The sequence below is a fragment of the Rhinolophus sinicus genome, linkage group LG03 (genome assembly GCF_036562045.2).
Source record: "Rhinolophus sinicus isolate RSC01 linkage group LG03, ASM3656204v1, whole genome shotgun sequence".
In the NCBI taxonomy this organism is placed as follows: Eukaryota; Metazoa; Chordata; class Mammalia; order Chiroptera; family Rhinolophidae; genus Rhinolophus; species Rhinolophus sinicus.
In genome coordinates this window covers 105,470,872-105,490,753 of record NC_133753.1, presented here as the reverse complement: position 1 = coordinate 105,490,753, position 19,882 = coordinate 105,470,872, and the positions used below count along the sequence as shown (strand labels likewise).

Below are 19,882 nucleotides of genomic sequence, written 5' to 3'. Positions count from 1 at the left end.
AGGGAAACTGGTCTTCAAGAATTTGTGCCTTTCCAGCCTAGAGCTACTCAAAGAGGAATCATGAAAATAAAAACTTTATTTCAAACAGGTTTGGTAGTAGTAGGTGTGCTACCACAAAGGCTGGTTATAGCAAAGAGTTTCATTTCAAACCTTTCTTGGTATATAAATCAGATATTATTTGGGAATAATTTCTGGTAAATTGTAGATTCAATCCAACATTATGCTAATTTTTACATTTATTGTAGACTCCATTTTAATACTCGAGTCTAAATTTTCATCACCCAAAAATGAGAATAACAGCTACTACTAAGGTAATGAGCTGTGAAATTCACTCCCCACTATTGTTACGAAAATATACCCCTAGGTTGTTAAAAGAAAATCTGACTTTATCCAAATGCATTATTTAACAGGAATTCTTCAGTCATCATCTACTGCTGGCCTGACTGTCACGCCTCTTCTTATTGGACCCGAACCAATTAAACGCCAGTGTTTCCCAACTCTTTGGCTACGGCAATGTTTTCTCCTACTTCTGTGCACACGATTTGCCCCAATCGGCCTGGACTGCACTGACTCTTCCCCCTGTCCACAGGGACCCAGTGTGCACGAGCACACATTCTCAGACGTCTGCTTTCTTGTCTCCTTCAGTGCACACCTAAGCCGGCTAAGCAGGAAATGGGAGCGTCCAGTTCTGTGAAGATCTCAGCTAAAGCTCCAGCTGCACCAAGGACCTGCCCCACTATTGTGTCAGCCTGGCACAAAGTAGGGTGAACGTTTGTTCCAAGCCCAGTAAGACCCCCTGGAGCAGCATCCTGAAGGTCATTCTGTCCCGCCGACAGTGACCCAATTTTGGAAAAGACTGGCTTACACACGAGTTTTCCTTCGCTGTCTCTGGAAACAATACCAGGTCTGACTTCCACCTCCGGCCCACCTTTAACACTCTTCTTAGAATATTATCACAGTTACATACCACTAAGGTGGTCAACTTCACAGCCAGGTCTGCTGACATCAAAGGACCTAATAACAGTAAGTCAAGGTTCTAAAGAAAAGCCTCTTGGCGTACTGGAATTTACTTTACTCTGTACTCACAGACAACCGCAATATTGTGTGTCAGCTGAGCAGAAATCGGAATGACAGACTCTCCTTCTGCTACTGTACCTTGTACAAATGCCAGGATCTAGTCATACTGCTCTTTAGCCTGGCTTTCTATTACCAAATCAATTTTATTTTGAACAATCAATATATGCTTCAGTTTCATGATTTCTACCGCAGCCAGGTATTCGGAAGTCTGAGGCTGAGGACAGGGCTCCCTATAGCTATCGACAGAAGAGATGCAGCCATCTCTGCGCCCCGGTCAGCATACAGCCATGGAAATAGCGAGGCCGGGACAGCAAACACAGGAAAGTCATACTCTGACTCACATGAAGTTCCCTCTGGTCTGTAGGAAACGCGTCAGTGCACTGCTCCCACAGGACCTGTAACGTTCTGGCCAAGGACGACTTGGCTCATCAAGTTCACAAATCCTAACGTTAGCAGAGCCAACTTGACTGTAGTATTTCCTTCTAGTTCATTTTTGAACAGTGTGAACTCCAGGAATAGCTTTTACTACTGTGGATTTCCCAGGAGCTACATAACCAACTGCACCTATATTAATTGTGGGTTGTCTGCTGATAACTTTGTGTGAAATCAGCGTCAATTTTGTAACATCCAAGGTGGTAAGATCCTGGCGAGAAAGATGCGTTTGACCCAGAGTCACACCAGCCTCACCCCCTGCCATCTTCCCCAGGGAGCAAATTTGGGTTGCTTAAAGCCACTAAATTTGGTGGTAATTTGTTACAACATCAAACAGGAAACAAATACACCCACCAAAGATCCTGATATGCTTATACATTCTCAGAAAAAAACGGGTAATGTTTGAATAGTTTAAAATCATAATCTTTAATTATCTTTGTCTCAGAAGTACAGGTTAGTGGAGGTCCAAGGTGTGATCAAACAATACGGTGAATGTTTACATAAAAAAAAATTGTATCATAGTTAAAGACACATGGCCATTAATCCCCCTCAAAATACTACCCCTTGCTTCTAACACACTTATCCCATCATCCTTTCCACTTTCTGAAGCAGTTCTGGAAGTCCTCTTTGGTGAGTGTCTTTAGTTGTGCTGTCGTGGCTGCCTCGATGTCCTGCGTCATTTTGATTTGGGGGAAGAGCGAGAAGTCACACGGTGCCAGATACGGTGAATAAGATGGACGAGGACACACTGTAATGTTTTTATTTGACAGAAATTGCCATATATCAGAAGCGATGTGTGACATGGAGTGTTATGACGGAAAATGAAGTAAAGACACTCACGAAAGAGGACTCCCAGAACCGCTTTAGAAAGTGGCAAGAACGATGGGATCCACGTGTTCGAAAGGAGGAAGAGTACTCTGAGGAGGATAAACGTCAATGTGTCTTACCCTGTAATACATTTTTATTTAAACATTCACATCTTTTGATCACACCTCATGTATCCAGAGCAACATAAACTGTTTTAACAATTAGCCTTTAGATGCCATATCCATGTTCACGTGACATACTTGGTACATAACAGCCTCATGATAAATTTTTAGTCATTTAAATTGAAGAGTCCAAGTTCAAATGCCATCTTTGGCCTGCTTTGCTGGCAGGGACAAAAGCGCTCCCATGCTGACCGTCCATGGCTCTATCACTAAACAATCTCAGCCAAGGGTTAAAATCGTGGGTAAACTCTGTCGAACTGGCCTCTGTTTAGCAAAAAAAAAAAAAAAGAAAGAAAGAAAAAGACCGTATGTACAAGACAGAGAACCTTTCCAGTCATCTGCATTTCCCCTTCAAGAAACAATCATTCCACATTATGCTCCAAAGACCTATTTCCACCCCATTCCCAAAGGAACAAATGTCACCACTATAGGTGTGGCGCCCTCAACGACAGAAAACTTAAGGCAGGAAACATCGGAAATCGTCCCTTTTCCTTTCCTTCTGTTCCCTCTGTCCCTTCCTTCCTGCGTCCATCCTCCACAGTTAGGAATGCTACCCAACTTGTCTGCCCTCATTTTCACGAAGAGTTATATTACCCATGGCTTTGCGCCAGCCCAGGAGGAGCAGCTGAAACGCTGCAGAGCTTCCTCATGGGGCCACACAGGGTCCATCAGGCTGACTCCCTGCTCAGCCCATGCCAGGAGGCTACACTACAGCCTCTGCTCACCAATACTTGCTGATTTTAGTGGCTGGGACTCTTTAGAAGTGCACAAAGCCATACAGTCTCTTACTGACACACTCTAAATCAAAGGCATATGCAACTCCATTTTGATATAAGCCTGAGTCTGTCCTCCTTGGAAAGGAGGGGAGAAAGCTTGGGAAACAAACAATTAAAGCAGATACTGTGCAGCTGTGGGAGAGCATGGACTTACAAAGGAGAGAAACTTTTACTTAGACACACACACTTAATATGTGAAAATGTGTACGCTCCAAAGAGCTTAAATTTAGGACTTTAGAAATGAAAAACTGTCAATATTATCCTTAATAGGAGTCTCTCTTATTTTCAAACTAAAGAAAACTGAGATTCAAGGCCACTGACCAACAGAGAGGGCCTCAGGGATCGTCACCCTGTGGGTTCTCCTAACAGACATGCTCTTCGGCCATCTGTAGGCCGTGGCTGCTGGAATCCCTCCCATCGCCATCACTTACTAGAAAACTCCCTGGGCCCTCTGTGCATCATTTCGCTCACTCACAAAATGGAGTGACTGCCATGCCCACACCGCACAGGGGTGTTAAGAAGATTAAATGAGTTCACACACACGAAGCACTTCAGAGCAGTGCCTGGCAGGCAGCACGCAGCTCACTTGTTTATGTAAGCAAGCACCGTCCACACTTGTTCCTCATTATGACGGCTGGGCACACCGTCATATCTGACCGGTGACCACACTGGTTCTAATAACCCAACGCCAATCCCTTCGCTCTCCATTCTGACTGCCTAACCTGACCATAACGAATGGGAAGGGCTATGTCTCTGGATTTTGACTTTCAGGAAGAGTCTACATGAGAATATGATCCTCCAATGAACCCAGTAACCAAGTCTCTTCAGTCTGTATGTCCCTTCCTGTGAACTGGTGATTGCTAAGGAATCCTTCCAATGGAGCACTCGACTGGCCCCCGGATTATCTGTGCCCAGCCTGAAATGTGTCCTCGATCGCTTTCTGGGGAAGAAACACTGATAATGCTTCAGGAGCCCAATGTCCTCTCAGCTGCCGGCCACCCAGCATAGTAAGTAGTCAGCTCTTGGCCATCGGAAAATCTTCTTTCAACCACAGCTGGATTACAATTGCTCTAAACATCTCTAAAACCACTTTATTTTTTTTTATTTTTTTGCTTATGACTCAAGAAAAATTATACCAGTCAAAGAAGGAGCTATACCAATTGCTTTATAAAGTCATTTACTGATGTGGAACCTAAGCAGGGTTACCCAGGTAGTCAATGACTTTCTACGGCATTTGATTCCAAATCAAATTTGGCTTCCTCAGGAAAAGTTAGGCAACTAAAGATTAACACGACCAAACGCAGTTACTAATAGAGAGATGTAATATAAGTATGTCTCAAGAACAGCACAAAGAGAAGTCTCTGAACCTTTTGAATTAAAGCGACATAAAAAAAGTAAGACATGTATGTGACAAGTATGCTGAATACTACAAGGTGTTGATAAAAAAAATTTTTTAAAAGATCAACATAAATGGAGAGACATATCCTGATCATGGATTAGAAGATTCAACATAGTAAACAATTCTCCCCAAATTTATCTACAGATTTAATGAAGTTTCAATCAAAATCCCAGGACGATATAGGTAAGCTGATTCTAAAATGTATGTGGAAAGGCAAGGGAACTAAATAGTCAAAACAATATTAAAAAAGAATAAAGTTGGAAGACTCATACTTGATTTTAAGACAATACAGACACAATAATCAAGACAGCATGATATTGAAGGAGGGACGTCTAAATCTAATGGAACAGAATAGGGAATCTTTACACACACACACGCACACAAAACTAATATTTGAACATACGCTTCACAAAGGAAGGTGACAAACGCATGAGAAGATGCTCAACATCACTGGTCATCAGGAAAATGCAAACTTCACACACAGTGAGATTCCACTCCAGGCCTATTAGAATGGCTAGAATTTTTTAAATACTGATCATACCAAGTGTTGGCAAGAATATGGAGGAACTAGAACTCTTAAACACTGCTGGTGGGAATGTAAAATGATACAAGCGCTTTAGAAAACTGGCAGCTTCTTATAAAGTTAAACACGTATCTGTCATATGACCCATACATTCCATTCCTAGGTATTTACCTAAGAGAAATTAAACTATATGTCCATACAAAGACTTGATGCCAATATTCATAGCAGCTTTGTTTATAATGGTGTAAAATGAGAAACAACCCAACTGCGCCAAGACAGACAAATGGATAAACAAACTTTGGTATATCCAAACAACAGAATAGTATTCAGCAATAAAAAGGAAACTATCGATACATGCTACTACACGGATAAATCTCAAAATAATTATGCTGAGTGAAAGAAGCCAGACAAAAGAAAAGAGGACATAGTATATGAGATTCCACTGACATAAAATGATTGGGACTGCTAACTAACCTATAGTGACAGAAAGCACAGTGCTTCAGCACAGGGAACAGAGAGAGCCAGGAGGGAGGTAACAGAAAGGCGTGAGACCTTCTGGGCATGGGAATACGTTCAGTGTCCTAACTGTGGGATGACTGCACGGGTTCATATACTACCATGTTTCCCCGAAAATAAGACCTAGCGGGACCCTCAGCTCTAATGCGTTTTTTGAGCAAACATTAATATAAGACCCAGTCTTATTTTACTATAAGACCGGGTATAATATAATATAATATAATATAATATAATACCAGGTATAATATAATACCTGGTATAATATAATATAATATAATATAATATAATATAATATAATATAATACTGGATCTTATATTAATTTTTGCTCCAAAAGACACATTAGAACTGATGGTCTGGCTAGGTCTTATTTTCGGGAATCATGGTATGTCAAATCTTAACACATTATACACTTTAAATATGTGAGTTTTATTGTGTATTAATTACAACTTCAATTTTTTAAAAATAACCTAGAGGGGGAAAGTAAAATGAAACAAGCATTATAGCTGCTCATGTCCTAACAGTTTACAGTCAAATGGAAGAATCAGACCAATAAACAATACAGCACGGAGGTCCCACAAAGAGGGACATATGGAATACTATGTGCACACAAAGGAGGGGCATTAGCCCTATTTGGGGGCTAAATATGGCTTTAACGCAGGAAAGGCTATCAGAGCTGACATCTGAACTATGAGTAAGACTAATTAAATTGATTAGCCTTGAAAGTAAGAAGGCTTAGAAATGATGCCATATTTATTTTGTTTAGTTGTAAGCCAATCTCATTATCACATCTCATTTCATGTGTATATTTCCTAATGACCATGTTGTACTTTCCTGTAAGACACCACACATAACACATACCACACATGACATACAAATGTGCACTTTGGAGACAGGCACTTCCTCAGATCCAATAATCATCTGTTGCAGGATTGCAGCAAAGACTGGTTTTATTTTGTTCTGTACATGGGAAAAAATTGTAGAACTCAATATAAGGAACCAAGCTCATCTGTTTTTTTTCCCCTCTATTTTTACAAGGGTAGAAATACATTATGAAAAGTTGTTTCAAAGGAAGCACAGGAAGTGCTTGTTTACATGGATTTAAAGCAATTGTCCTCAGACCCACAAGCCTTTAAATTTTTTTCTACACTAATATATTACAGACTTAACATAGATATGTCCAGAGAGCCACAAATAAACACTGTTTGTTTTTCCCAAGAAAAATGTATCTCTAATAATTCTAACTTCTCTGCACAATAAGTGAAACAATGTATATCATTAATTACAACCTTGAAGGTATTCTGAACAAAGTACATTAAAACAAGACTGAATTCTTCCACTATTCCTCAAGACCAAATAGTAATTACAAAACACTTGCCCTTTTCTCCCTTTCTCCGATTTTCACATCCTGTGAAGCCTCCTTGCCAGCTCTAAATGCTCTAAGTTCATTCTTAAACCATCATTTTCATGTTAATTGCATGGGGAGGGAGGACACACACAGGCCAGGCAATGAAATAGAAGCACATAAACTAAGTGGTCCATTTTCCTCCATGTGCTAAATGGACTTCAAAATAAAACACAAGAAAACCTCCACCTCCCTTTACATACTGATTTCTTACCTGTCTACTAAGTGACTTGTCTGTCCCCGAGTCTCAGTCACCGTGTCATTCTGGTGTTAAGAAACAAAGAAACAGTCCAAAATGGTCAGGAGGAGGAAAGAAAGAACAGAAGGCATGCAACATGCAAAGGGACCACTGAGAACTCGCCCTGCCATCCAGAGCAGCTCTGACCATCATCACACCCTCTCCCACAGGCCAGTTCAGACAAATCTCACTGTGAGATGGTGGACACACAGCTTCACAACTTCTCTCTGCTGTGCAGTTCAGAAACATTCAGTACATCTTGTACCTACATTTCCCTCAGCCTCCCTTTCAACAACCAGACAAGACATTTGATCAGAGCAATGGAGATGTTAGTTGAACAGATTAAACGTTCATTGTCAGAGTCAAGTTACCTTCTTCAAGACAATGCCTCTTAAAAAGGACTTCTCAGCTAAAGGACTGGAATTTGGAAGTTCAGATTTTTGTCTCCTGTCTATAGAGTAGGACATAATCAGGAACTCACATTCCTTAACTTAGCTTTTCTATAAAAACCTATGGCTACTCTTACTTAGGGACTAATAATAAATACTCAAGGATCTAAGCTACGACCCCCCATCTAGGTCCCCACACCAGTGACTCTCCTAACAGAATACTAAGGTGAAAGCCAGTCTCCCGCATCCCAAAGAACCCAGCCAAAAGCCTCAATTTGAGCTTCTTTAATTGCCAAATACATTTTATAACTAGAACATACAACCAGTAACAAGCTTAATTATAACAGTGGGCATTTTAATTGCTTTTGGAAAACCAGCCAACAACCTGTGGTATACGCTTCAAAAGGATGCAATCTCATGAGCTAATTAAGATCTAAACCCTGACAAACTGTAACTCTCACAGTGATACTCACTTGCAAGCTGCATAAAGTAAGGTATATAAAAGGATAATTTAGAAATTACTTATGGAAATTAGGGGCCTTGTTTAATTCGATTTTGCTTTGGATCTTCCCACAATTTAGAGGGCTGGCTTTCAAGAAGAGAAAGTCTCCCTACCAGGAAAGTCAGAATCATTTGCTTTGTTTAAGTCATTTCAGATCATTTCATACTTGGCTGGTTTATTTAGCGGATTCGGGAAGGTTCTGGAATGTTAAAGGGAGGAGCCTAAAAAGAGGAACAGATGTTTCGTGTGATGTCACTGAAGCGATGAGTTACACTTGGTCAATGGACACAGATCAAAATATCAGGAGAGTTTTCTAAGAAACAGGAGGAATAGCATTTTGATTCATTTCTAATTCCCTCACACTCCTCACTTAATAAAGTTTGCTGTTCTGCTTTCTATACCGGGCTACCAAAAAACATACACAAGTGGACACTTTGGTCAGCGTTGCCCAAGCAGTAGTTCGCCGTAATCAGAAGTGTCTGGACGCTGATGGTAACACTTTGAGCACCTCTTCTAACTGCAGAAGTCAAACGTGACTTGTATTCATCTTTTGTTATTGGTATATATTGAGTATTACAATTTTAATAGTTTTTTCCTTTCTTAAAATGTGTATACATTTTTTTGGCACCCTCTGTATTTAAAGAACAAAATCCTCTTGGTGAAAAGCTTCAACAGAAGGAAAAAATGGTTTTGCCCTTTCCACTTTTGAGACCGCACATGCTTGCCACGAGCTCAGAACACAAAAGTACCTTGTTAACTGCCCTGCTGAGCAATAGGACGGATGGTTTCAGAACCGTGCTCACTTCCAGGGAGCCATGATGACTCTGACTCACCATCTTTAAGGAGAGCGCTCTCAGGTGTGAAAACTTGCCCAAACGATCAGAAAGGCCAGCCACACCTTACTCAACACTGAGAGGGTGAAGTTATGGTAAAAAACCACGGTCTGAACATTCCTGGCTACACGACAAAACTTCAATGTGTTCCGTCATGCTGGGGATAACTCGTTCCTCTGGTGTCAAGCTGCACTCCACCTGGACAGCACAAGGAGCCACACTTGGCGGCCAGACGAAGCCCCTTCCTTTGCTTCACACCAACTAGCCGCAGTCCAGATGAGCTCCACTGCCTATTCCTGGGGAAGGCACAGAAGAGCCGCAGTCTGCTTGCACAGGAGTTAACGCCACCTAATAAGAAGACAGGAGTTTTCTGAATTTGTTCTTTCTGCCCTCAGGCCAGTTCTTCCAAAGTCTTCTAAAGCTGGCCTCGAGCCAGCCTGTGCAATCCTGCTAAGTCTGCTCACTGTGACAGTCCCCACAGCAAGGGGCCTTTGTGACAGACTCAGTCCTCAGCAAGGAAGCAAGTCCTTTGTGCACAGACAGCCAACCAAGGCAGCAGGGCATCCCCTGAGTCATAGGGATGTCTGAGCTCCTTTGGTGGCTGAGAAACAAGCACGTACCACCCCTCCCTCGGCAACTGATGGAAGAAACGCAACGTAGGACTGGTTGTACGTCAGGGATGCAACTTTCTCAAAGGCTCACAATAAACAACCAAATTCTACACCCTTCAAAAAACATCCACAATCAAGTACCCTCAATCAAAATTCAATGAAAAGGCCATAAAAACATGTGTTTCTTCATTATCACACATTAGTTATGCCTTCCTGTCGGAACAGGGTCCCAGAGAGCAGTTTCCAGGCTCTCAGCCTCACGTGGAAAGGTGCTGGCTCAGGTAGTAGATGGCCGTCGGCTGTGACTAGTTGGCCATGAGCTGTAACCACTGATATAACTGCCGTGGCTGAGCTAGCAAGCGCAGATTGCAGCTAGCAAGTGGGGTTGGTTGGCAGAGAAGCGGACAGCAGACTGTGCATCATGTGGAGCCTGCTTCCTGTGTCTCCAGCCCAGCCGCCAGCGAGAATATAGTGGTGTGACTCCCCTATCTATGGCTCCGTGGGTGTTCCTTTTTGGCCTCACCATGTCCTGCGGTCTTGTGTGGGAAGCGGGAGCTGAGACCCCGCGTGATACTTGCCTAAGAGAAAATGCAGGAAATCAGACTGCAAACTGTCACCACATGATGAGGTCACAACTCTGACCTATGTATTTCACAGTAACACAGAAGACTAAGCCTGGTTTAAATACTCCAAACACTGTACAGCGAGCATTCAGCACATGAGAGGGCGTGTGACATCTCAGTGCCCCTGCAGAAGCCACAGCCGAAGGCTTCCTTCTCCTCAAGATACAGCTCCAATTCACTGACGATAAGCACCACTCCTGCCTCCAAGGAAGTGCTGTCTGCTCACTGCCCCAGGTCTGAAGTCCAGAATCGCACAGAACACAATCACAATGCTTCTGAAACACTGCCAGTATCTTTCTGCTCCCAGTAGTCACCCACAAAAAGAAAAGGACGTCTCAAAAAGGGTTTTCCATTTGGTCAACCATGAAAAAAAGAGTTAAGGAAAGCTGATCAATCTAATGCTCCGGGATATTTTTTCTGCTTCCATCCTAGCAGGTATTACCACTGCTGATATGAGACCCGGCTAGGTAAGCGACACGTGGCCGCATCCTCTCTGAGCCTTCAGACTTTACTTGAACAAACTGGGCTTCCACAAAGGGATTCAAGGATCAAACGTGTCACTCACAGCTCATTCTCTGAGTCCCATTCTGAAAACTTAAAGGAAACCTATAAAACAAAGACCCAGAGAAGAAAGCTCTATAGTCAGTATGCCATTCGACCACTCGCCAAAGCCTAGCCACAGAGACTAACCAGTGTTTAACCCCAAAACTGTAACTACGGACAGCTACCGGTGACGGCATGGGCACGAGTGAGGAATGGCTCTTGCTCAGATCTACTGTACAAGGCAGACATGTACTAGGCCAGATAGAAACAGGCTCTAAGTGTACCAAGAAAGAACGTCAGTGGTATTAGGGACACCTTTCAGTGAAAGTGTTCTTTCACAAATGGTAGCTATCATGTTCTCCCACCAAGTGGATTCTGTCAAAACTAGATTCAGATGTTAATCCCCCCAGGGTAGGGATTTGTTCTACTGTGTCCACAGACGTAGCCAGCACCCAGGTAGAGCCTGGAACACTGTGTGCACGCAAACATCACATGAAGATAATGTGTGTATGCAAATATCAAACGCAAATTGCTTTACTCTTCACACCTACCTGGGTAAAGATGAAGGCATGTAAGTGGCATGCCCAAGGTCACACAGCTGGCAAGTGGCAGCATGACATTTCTTACACCTGCATGTCCTTAGAACAGACCCACATACATTGGTCATTGTAACGAATAGGCTTACTGCACAGCGTACTCCCGCAATCCCTTACTAATACCTTACTCTCAATTCTGCATCGAGCCAGGTACTAAATAATTGGTATCCACCTCTAGCAATCGTTATAAATTATGAAACCAGCCAAAGAAAGCAAACTTTTGGCACTACAACCTAACCCCTGACTAAAATGTACATCTATAAAAGCCACAGCTCGCACTGACGGGTCCCATCTGTACAAAAGCACGCAGATGCCGTCTGACAATTACAGCACAGACGGGGCTCACTTGTTGGACACGTTGCTAATCTCTTAGGAGGAAGGAAAATCTTTCCTATATAAGGTGACCAAAAGAAACAGTTTTAAAATGTGACAGCTGCTCACCTTTGAGAGTCAAGGAGCAATTCTGGTGTTCCCTATGGAGAAAAAGGCAGCGGACGTGAATAAATGCCAGGAGAAGGATCAGAGGTGCACAGGCGCCACACCTGACCTCCCAGGACCTTTCTGTTGGTCTACGGGGAACACAAGCCTTTGTGAGCAGCTAGAGCAGAAGCTGCAGCTTCTCCTACCTCACAATATACCAGGGGTCATGGAACATGAGGTGGAGTGAAATCTCATCACAGTACAACACAAACAGCTGTGAGGTACAGGACAACAGCTCAGTTCAGCTGCACACCTGCAATTATTTAATGTCTAGTTAAGCTTGTCTCCATTTAATAAATTACTTGATAATTACAAAGAGAATGAGAAGGAAAGACAAAAGCCACAATTGAGAACTGGAGGCAACGGGAGGAATTAACAAACAAGGGTAGCACAAAACTCCTCAGAAAAGGTCTAGGGAACAAAGTATGTGAGCCAAACAAATGCAGTAATTCAATTTGTCAGGTACTTCGTGAGCATCTGTTAGGTTCCAGGCCGAGGGCCCGAGGCTGACCTGTCGGGTCCAGGCTGACCTGTCGGATCCAGGCTGACCTGTCGGATCCAGGCTGACCTGTCAGGTCTCAGGCTGACCTGTCGGATCCAGGCTGACCTGTCGGATCCAGGCTGACCTGTCAGGTCTCAGGCTGACCTGTCGGGTCCGAGGCTGACCTGTCGGGTCCAGGCTGACCTGTCGGGTCCAAGGCTGACCTGTCGGGTCTCAGGCTGACCTGTCGGGTCCAGGCTGACCTGTCGGATCCAGGCTGACCTGTCGGATCCAGGCTGACCTGTGGGGTCCAGGCTGACCTATCGGGTCTCAGGCTGACCTGTCGGATCCAGGCTGACCTGTCGGGTCCGAGGCTGACCTGTCTGGTCTGAGGCTGACCTGTCAGGTCTCAGGCTGACCTGTAGGGTCCAAGGCTGACCTGTCGGGTCCAGGCTGACCTGTCAGGAGCCCTGCCTTCTGTGTGCTCACACAATCCCTGAGCTACTTCTTGGAGGAAGGACTAGATGAAGGGTAGAGTTCGCTCACTTTTCCAGGCAGGTGAAAATGCTTCATGATTATCGATTTACATTTTCACGGAGTAAAAGAATGGATACCTCCCTGGCCTTCCAACACACAGCCAGTTTTTATCTGTCCAGAAAATCAGAACAGAATGTGCCAGAACAATATAAATCTATAGGCAATATCAAAATCTCATTTTTCACCAATAGTTTCAGCCAGCTATTTCCTGAACATCACCCAAAGTAAATTTATTTTTCTTCTATCTTTACTTCTCCTGGCAGCCCTCTGGTAAAACAAAATTGCAGGAACGAAGAAAACAAAAGGAAAGGTGGAGAGGGGAGGGGCTGAGTGAGGAACTTCCAACACACTGTTGTGGGCTGAATGGTGTTCCCCCCAAATATGTTAAATGTTGGGATGCTAACTCCGAGTACTTCAGAACGTGATCAATCGTGGAGCTAAGGTCTTTAAAGAGGAAATTAAGTTAAATGGGTTCTTTGAGGTGGGCCGCAATACAGTATGACTGGTGTCGGTATAAGAAGAGGAAATTTGGACACAACACACACAGAGGAAAGATCATGTGAGGACACAGTGAGAAAGCAGCCATCGCCAAGCCAAGTAGAGAGGCCTTAGAAGAAGCCAACCCTCAATCTGGGCCTTCTAGCATCCAGAACGTGAGAAAATAAATTTCTGTTGTTTAAGCTACCCAGGTTCTGGTACTTTGCTAAGGCAGCCCTAGCAAACCAATACAACCACAAATCAGCCAATCAACTTAAAACACAAGTAATTAATTCCCTGTGTAATAGATCCATTCCAAATTCTTCAGCTGAATTTCCACTTGGATCCAAATAAAAGACCAACTTGCTGGTATTTAATCCTTGCTTGTCGGGCCATCCTTGGCTACAAGGTGATATGCCTCATGTGACATGCATTCTTTCTACGAAGCAATTCTGCATCTTTGAACTTGGCCAAGGGACACCATTCAAATCCCAGAAGGACCCAGACACTAGACCATCCACCTACGCATACATTCTACAATACTCACTCACCGTTCTACAACAGGCACAAAAACCTACAGAAGCACTTTGTTAGTCACGTCCAACACTTAAGTTTCCAAGTACAGGGAAGAAAGGGGGAGGAGGAGATTGCAGGCATAGAAACTATGTAAGCAAAGGCACAGAAACACGAAAGCAGGAACCAGAGGTCAGAATATCCAAACATCTGAATGTGAACCCCATTTCTAACACTTACAAGGTATCTGACCTTGGGCAAATAAAACTCTGTGATGAATTTAAGAGCGTAATAAGATCATACTTGCTTAGAGCTGTACCCCGAATGTAGGGCTGCCAGTGGCTGTGGCAGATAGTTCTGTGGGCTGGGAAGAGTAAGGGAAGAGTAAGCCTAGAAATGAGGCTGGAACAGTATTTTGGAGCCAGACTACAGAGAGCCTCGTATGGCATTCTGAGGCATTATATATCCTATGGACAACAGGAAGCCTCCGAAGGTCTTTTTAGACCCCCGTTGCAATGTGCAGAGTTCGGGATTTCTGAAAGGAACCTCCAGCGGTGACGGTACAGTGAACAGCTGGGGAGAGAATGAAGTCAGAGTGTCCGGTGAGTGCCAGCTAGAGGGCCAGAGAAAAAGTGATCAGAAAGGAGAGGAGAGAGGCAGTAACATCTCAGAAGTAAAACAACCAGGACACAGTGACCTCCCAAGATGAAAGTTGTTTCAAAAAGAAACAACAAAGGCTTTAATAGAATTAGCTAGCCAGGTTACTATTTTACACTGCAGGAACACTGTCCTACTTAATTGACTAATTTACAATCTAACGTATTTACATACAAAAAAAGATCTAGCCAAACACGACCAAACAGACCAGTGCTCCTGGCCAATAAACACTCTCTGTGAAGAGCCAAACAACTGCAGAGGACTTTTATTTTTAGCATTTAGCATCTCTGATATTTACGAAAGTTTACAGTCACCCTTCCCTGGGACTTGTTTTGTCGCTAAGGGGACTATATCAATGTTCATCCTTCCACCCCGACCACACCAGGACATGAGCGCACACAGCTGCCTCTGACTCCAGCCTGCTGCTCTGTTCATACTCAACCTTCTCTACAAGTACAATGAGCAGCTCCAAGTCTAGGCCAGAAGGCAGAGCCCTAAAGGCCAGTACAACATTTACGTTTCTCCCAGGCTAAGGGATGGAAATTTAGGGACCAATCATTTTTTTCATTTACAGAGTGGTAGATATGCAGGCTTTTAAGGAGAGGCAGTGTAGGTGAGGGGAGTCCAAAAGCAGATGATGGGATGTCCTTCCATGAATCACCCTCATGACCCTGGCAAAGTTTAAAGCATGTATCAGAGGTCGATAAAGCAGATCCAGTCAAGTGATGGGGGAGGCTGACCAAGTTTCGGACAGGCCTGTGGCCACGTGCTGCCGTGGCTGTACATGGGCCGAAGTCGGGCCACCCACCAGGCTGGCAAAGCAGCAGCAGAGCACAGGTTAGGATCAGCATAAGTTCTGCACCAACACAATGGTTCCACCTTCGCACGCCACCTACCCCTCTGCACACACCCACAGAAACATGTCCCCCTTCCACGTGGCCACAGCCGTTCTCTGTGCCTCCCTTACTGGCCTTTAACACTTTCTATGTTTATCTGAGTTATTTTTAAACAATCCTGTCTCTTCACCTAGACTACGGGCTCCTGGAGAAGTAGGATCCACCCTGAAGTCGGCCTTATGTTGTGCCTAGAAAACAAAGTCAGCAGAGGTTTAATGAGTGGCAGGTTAAGCCCAACAGCAGAGAACCCTAAGAAGAACCTAGGAGGGCCTCTAGAGGACAACAACGCTTCCAAAACTTTAATAGGCAGTCAAATGATCCGGGGATCTTGTTAAAACACACCTTCTTGAACCCGACCCCCGGAGATTCTGCTTCAGTAGGTCTGGGGTAGGCCCCAAATCTTCATTTCTAACAAGATCTCAGGTAATGCTGACTTGCTGGTCCACACTAGCTCTGCCTAGAATAACCTCCTATCCAGAGTAAGCTCACTACTACCCATAGCACAAGCCCGAGAAACCAACAGCACAGTAGCCCTGCCCTTCCGGCCCATGACAAAAGTGCACAACCCCAGGCAGCCCCGTCCACTGCAGGTCAGAGGACTAACGACACTCGCCCATGTACCAAGCTCCCCGGACTTCAAATGCCCGCCCCACAAACACTGCGGCTGTGCCTTTCGCAAAGTTCTCTCGCACTCACTCTCCTTCCTTTCCTCCCTGCCTTTGTAACCTTCTCCTTGTCCTTGGAAACTGCAGCCACGGCTGAATACTACACTACAGCCCTGTATGTGTGCTCCTCAGGAAAATACCCCAGGAAAACTGCCTGCTTCTCGGGTTACAGGTCCTCCCCTCTCTGAGTGTACCTACTTTCCCCATAATGAACTCCCGCCACGCCAGCTACTAAGCAAGCCCTGAAGACTGTCCGGAACAGCCGGGGGGACTCAGCTCTCTCCATAAGCTGCCGGCCGGCCAGCACGGTGCGGCCGTCCGTGGCCCACACAGGCACAGGGTGTCTTCACTGACCACAGCAAGAGGTCGCTGACCTCAGGCTTCCCCAGGCCGTGAGCCCACACGTGTCTGACCTAAACCAGGGACACTCAGGAACAATTCCAGGTCCCTCCTCTGCTGACAGAGACTCTCCTTAGAGAGGCCCTTGCTGGTGCCAGTCCTTTCACTCAAGAGACCAGGGGAAAACATCTGGAGATCCAGAGTCAGGACACCCAGCGTCAAAACCCAGCTCCACGGCCAACAACGCTGGGACCTATTTGCCCTTCCAGTTCCTTACCTGTACACCAAGGATAAAAATACCTCAAAGCTACCTTACCAGATTTCCTTGAGGTGAAAGGAAGTATGTAAAAGGTTTCCCACCTGGCAAAGCACTGCAGAAATGTGACCTGTCATCAGAGCCTGGAATCTCCCCTGTGTCCCGATCTCTCCTGTTCTAGTGGTTCCCAGTCACTGGGTTCCCTCCTTCACCATGCATGGCCCATCCCCAGCAAAGGACAGCAACCTTACATTCTCTGTACCCCCAGTAAATGTGTCTGTGGGTGGCAGTGACGACACTCAGCTTTGCATTTCCAGACCTCTGTGCTCACCTTCCTACCAGACTGCGAGGTCCTGGAGGGCTCCCTGCAGCATCTCATATGCTGTCTGGCTTAGAGTCTGGGACTAAGCACTCAAGTACCGGCTGAGTGAATGACATTTCAGTTAGTAGGTTAAATTACTCACAAGCTGAAGGACAGAGGGAGACAAAAGGTTGATCAACAAGAGTCCAGTGCAACACAGCTAATTTCACCCCATGATTTCGGAAGCTGCTGCCTTCTGCTACTTGGGAGCCACTATGGATTGGCCACTGACAACATTCCTGGCCTGCGCTGAGGCACTTCACGTTACCATCACGTTTTGTCCTCACAGCCACTCAGTGAGGCCGTACCTCCATTACCCCCATTTTACACATGGGGAGAGTAAGTTAAGCAGCGTATCCTAGGTGACACAGCTAGCATGGCAAAGCAGGGATTTGAATCTAGAAGGTCTTATTCTAGAGCCAGTGCTCTTAAATTCCAGGGAGGCGGACGCTTGCAGGACACAAAGCTTTAAGACACCTCTCCATCTGAGGAAAGCCTCTGCCTCCAAGTTTTAGCTCCTTACTCTGAGAACCAATTAACAGGACAAAATGACAGCATGATGCTCCAGGAAGATTACAGCTACTCATTGTCTCAATGAGCACGTGATGGGGAGAGAGGGGGAAAAATATGTAATGTGCTTGAAACCTGGTTTATGAAAGATTCAGACACTTGAAAACCACACTTATAATTGGAAGTAAATCTCCAGGAATACAAACTCGAAGCAAGGTTTTTCACTTCAATAACTTTTCTAGTCAATAATTGATACTAGTAAAGGAAGATAGGCTCTGAATTATATGCCCCACATGGAAGCTAGTCAGAGGCGCCCAGAATCTCCCAAATCTGTCACTCCATATGGAAAACCCCCAGAGGCAGCCAAGAGTCAAATTGGATTTGCCTCATTCTTGGGCTGACATAGGCATGACAAGCCCCAGAATTCCAGGAGACCAGTACTTCCTTAAACAATCTAACATAATAACAGTGAATAATGGCATAAGAAAAGGAAAAATATCCCAGTAATCTTTGCAACTTTACTGTAAATCTCAAAGTATTTCAAAATAGTTTATTTTAAAACTTAGGAAAAAAACAACAATAAAAACCAAATATAAACAAGCAAGGAATATGACCAGACTGTTAACAGAAAAAGAAATACTATTAGATCTTGGATATAGTCAGAAATGCTCTAGGTTACTCATAATAAGAAATGCAAATTGAACCACTTTGAGATATGAATTTTCTATCAGATCTGCAAAAATTCAAAAGTTTAACACACCCTGTTGACAAGACTGTGGGAAATCCCTAATCTGAAACAGGTGGGAATATAAATTGATACAACTTCTATTGAGTGATTTGGCAATAATTATCAAAATTACAGATGCACAATTTGACTAACAATTTCACTTCTGGGAATTTATCCTACAGATGTACTTACACCCATATGATCAAAATTATTCACTGCAGCATCACTTGTAATAGCAAAAGACCGGAAATAATCCAAGCATCAGAACTGGTTAAATTAATTATGGTAAAACCATGCTATGGAATATTATGCAGCTATAAACTGGAATTAGGACATTCTCTCTGTATTGAGCTGGAATGATCTCCAAGATATACTGGTAATTACAAAAGAGCAAGATGCAGAACTGTGTTTACAGTATCTATTGTGTAACATACATTCAAATGTACTTCTATTTGCTTTGAGAAATTATGGAGGATACATAAGAAATTATTAAGTGTTATGGGAGGCTGGGGAATAGTGCATATGGGTCCAGGGATGGGAATAAGAAAATTCTTTCTATATATTTTTACAGTTTTGATTTTTTAATCATATGAATGTATTATACTCAGAAATAATAAACAATAAAAGAAACCAACAAAAACACCCATCAGTCCCATAAATGACAAGGTCAACCTTTGCTTTTACTTCTACGGGTATTATACATAGAGTGCAAAACAAACATATGCACATTTTAAGAAAGGAAAACTGTATTAAAATTGTAATACTCAATTTATACCAATAACAACAGATGAATACAAGTCACGTTTGACTTCTGCAGTTACAAGAGGTGCTCAAAGTGGTTACCATCAGTGTCCAGACATTTCTGATTACGGTGAACTATTGCTTGAGAAACGCTGAAGAAAGTGTCCACTTGTATACATTTTTTTGGCACCCCTAGTATTATTCAAGGATTGTCAGGCCATTCTCCAAATTCTGTTTCTATTGCTTCCTATAATATACCTCATATGCTCTTAAGGGATACACACCAACTCAATATTAACCAAAAGAGTATAATCAAAAGCAGAAATATGTAAATGTGAAACTGTACACATTAAAAACTCTCACACAGTCAGTCACCTCTGATGTTGGGGATCCACGTTACCCCCTATGTTCTATTACGTCCTCCTATGTTCTGCTTCCTTACCAGACATACTCATCCCAAATCCTAACTTCTCTCTCCCTAAACGCAGTGGAGAATAAAGCATTTTTAATAATTAAAAACTCAGAACTTATTTGAAGGCATATTTGAGCCCAAAAGCACTAATTAAAATCTCAAAATACAATTTGGAACCCCAAAGTGGTCCTGACTATCTTTAGTGTGAAAGTTTGACATGCTGGGAGATGTTGACCACAAATGGCCCAGCAACACAGTATGTCCCACGGGATCTCACACGTGGTCTTGTGTGGACTCTGAGGCTGTGTGCATGGGGCCATTACAGTGGACAGGGCATGCGGGGTATCTTACAGGACAGCAGCCAAAATGACAAGGCCAGC

The 19,882-nt window shown here is 43.8% G+C and overlaps 1 protein-coding gene and 1 pseudogene across 10 annotated transcripts in view; both read right to left on the bottom strand.

Moving 5' to 3' along the window:
• Positions 1 to 19,882, bottom strand: part of AUTS2 (activator of transcription and developmental regulator AUTS2) — a 1,106,350-nt gene that overhangs the window by 996,464 nt on the left and 90,004 nt on the right. The window lies entirely within an intron of this gene.
• Positions 418 to 1,774, bottom strand: LOC109453537 (eukaryotic translation initiation factor 2 subunit 3; annotated as a pseudogene).